Source organism: Schistocerca gregaria, chromosome 7, assembly GCF_023897955.1.
Source record: "Schistocerca gregaria isolate iqSchGreg1 chromosome 7, iqSchGreg1.2, whole genome shotgun sequence".
NCBI classification, from domain to species: domain Eukaryota; kingdom Metazoa; phylum Arthropoda; class Insecta; order Orthoptera; family Acrididae; genus Schistocerca; species Schistocerca gregaria.
The window spans coordinates 131,923,316-131,925,869 of NC_064926.1; the positions used below are offsets into that span (position 1 = coordinate 131,923,316).

At 46.1% G+C, this 2,554-nt stretch overlaps 1 pseudogene; it reads right to left on the reverse strand.

The window, feature by feature from the left end:
• Window positions 1–504: 504 nt before the first annotated feature.
• LOC126282537 (5S ribosomal RNA) lies at window positions 505–622 on the reverse strand (annotated as a pseudogene).
• Window positions 623–2,554: the final 1,932 nt, after the last annotated feature.

Genomic DNA, 2,554 nt, shown 5'->3' on the forward strand with positions numbered 1-2,554 from the left:
GAAACTAATTTATACGATAGCCTTAGTTACAACTAGAATTTACTGCTGGTCAAAAGCGAAAGTTTGTTAAAACTAGTTTTAATTAGGCAAAACGCATTTTGACGAAGTGGCTCAGTGAAAACTAGTTTTAACTAGTAAGAAAACGTTGTAACTAAAAACGGGTTTTGACTGTAACATATATGACCATTTCTGTCACGCCGTTGCTTGCTTGTTGCAGAGTTACACACCAGAAGTTTTATTCCGTTGTTGTGAGTGGCGAAGTCGAGTATCTGATTTTCTATCCAATGTATACTAAAACTAAACTATACTCCGTCCGAACAAGCCATGAAGTCCTAACGATACCGACCGGCCGCCATGTCATCCTCAGCTCACAGGCGTCACTGGATGCGGATATGGAAGGGCACGTGGTCAGCGCACCGCTCTCCCAGCCGTTGTCAATTGTCGAGACCGGAGCCGCTACTTCTCAATCAAGTAGCTCCTCACAAGGGCTGAATGCACTCCGCTTGCCAACAGCGCTGGACAGTCTGGACGGTCACCCACCCAAGTACTAGCCCAGCCCGACAGCGCCTAACTTCGGTGATCTGGCGGGAACCGGTGCTACCACTGCGGCAAGGCCGTTGGCCATCCAATGTATACTGTGATGCATAATGCATACTCGGACGGACCTTTTAGATCTTTTGATAGTTAGATGCGTTACTAATATCAATATTATCATGATCCGGTAGGTACAACTAGCCTGTCAAACTACAGATAGAATCTGTGGCATTTCTGTAGTGCACGTCATCTTCATAGTAGTACATAGTGTGTGGTGTATAGAGATAATTTCAATATCCAGGGTAAAGTGTCTACATTATGATCTGGTCAGACAATTTTTTTCAATACAGTTTATGTTCGCTGTTATCTTAGGTGCAGTGTTACCTGTGAAGCCGGGTGACGTAATTCCATGATAGAGCTAACATAGCAGATTCTTGCGTTGTGCTTCATGAGTACAACCGAGCGAAACTAAGGTGTTGATTCCGGCTGTGCGACGTTGCTCTCACCTTACGTGTCACTGCGTCTCCGTAGTACCTCATCATTTTGTTATTTCTACGAGGGCGGTCGTGTCTGGAGGGTGGCTGACTATAGTTACAGTGTCAACTATCGGTCAGCCTTCTGCACCAAGAACATTGTCCAGAATAACATAATACTATTGGCTGAACGAAATTTTTAGAGAGAACGTAACTGGCTATATCACCCTGTTCACATCGTGCCGCAGCGTCTTGGTCCAAGAAGTAGAGACATACAGAAATAAATGTCCCGCTCAATTCTTCTGTGTGACTGTGGGGTGCCCGTGGCATTCACTGACCACAGGGGGTGCAAGCGCCGACCTGACTTTCGCAGAACAACCCATATCCCCAAATGAGGCCCTCTTGATTTACTGAGATTCACTGACAGCCTGCTGCCGACAAAAGACACCATAGATATGTTTCTGGTAACAAACCTTTCCAGAGTGGCAGATGCCAAGCTGTATTTCTACATCTGCATCTATATAGACACTCCGCAAGCTACTGTACTGTGCGTGGCGGAGGGTACCCTGTACCACTACTTGTCAGTTCCGTTCCTGTTCCACTCGCGAGTAGAGCGAGGGAAGTACGACTAATCTATATGCCTCCATATGGTCTCTAATTTCTCGTATCTTATCTTCGTGGACCTTATTTTTTCTTGGCGGCAGTAGATTCGTGTGGCAGTCAAACGAGTTGACTGTGTCAAACAGGGCACTAGTAACACTTTATCCGAACGTCACAGGTTTGTTCCTTCTACACTACTGGCCAATAAAATTGCTACACCAAGAAGAAATGCAGATGATAAACGGGTATTCATTGCACAAATATATTATACTAGAACTGACATGTGATTACATTTTCACGCAATATGGGTGCATAGACCCTGAGAAATCAGTACCCAGAACAACCACCTCTGTCCGTAATAACGGCCTTGGGCATTGAGTGAAACAGGCGTGTACAGGTACAGCTGCCCATTCAGCTTCAACACGATACCACAGTTCATCAAGAGTAGTGACTGGTGTATTGTGACGAGCCAGTTTCTCGGCCAACATTGACCAGACGTTTTCTATTGGTGAGAGATCTAGAGAATGTGCTGGCCAGGGCAGCAGCCGAACATTTTCTGTATGCAGAAAGACCCGTATAGGACCTGCAACATGCGGTCGTGCATTAACCTGCTGAAATGTAAGGTTTCGCAGGGATCGAATGAAGGGTAGAGCCACGGAACGTAACACATCTGTAATGTCCACTGTTCAAAGTGCCTCAATGCGAACAAGAGGTTACCGAGACGTGTAACCAATAGCACCCCATACCGTCACGCACAGCGATACGCCAGTATGGCGAAGACGAAAAACGCTTCCAATGTGCTTTCACCAAGATGTCGCGAAACACGGATGCAACCATCATGATGCTGTAAATAGAACCTGGATTCATCCGAAAAAATGAGATTTTGCCATTCGTGAACCCAGGTTCGTCGTTGAGAACACCATCGCAGGCGCTCCTGTCTGTGATGC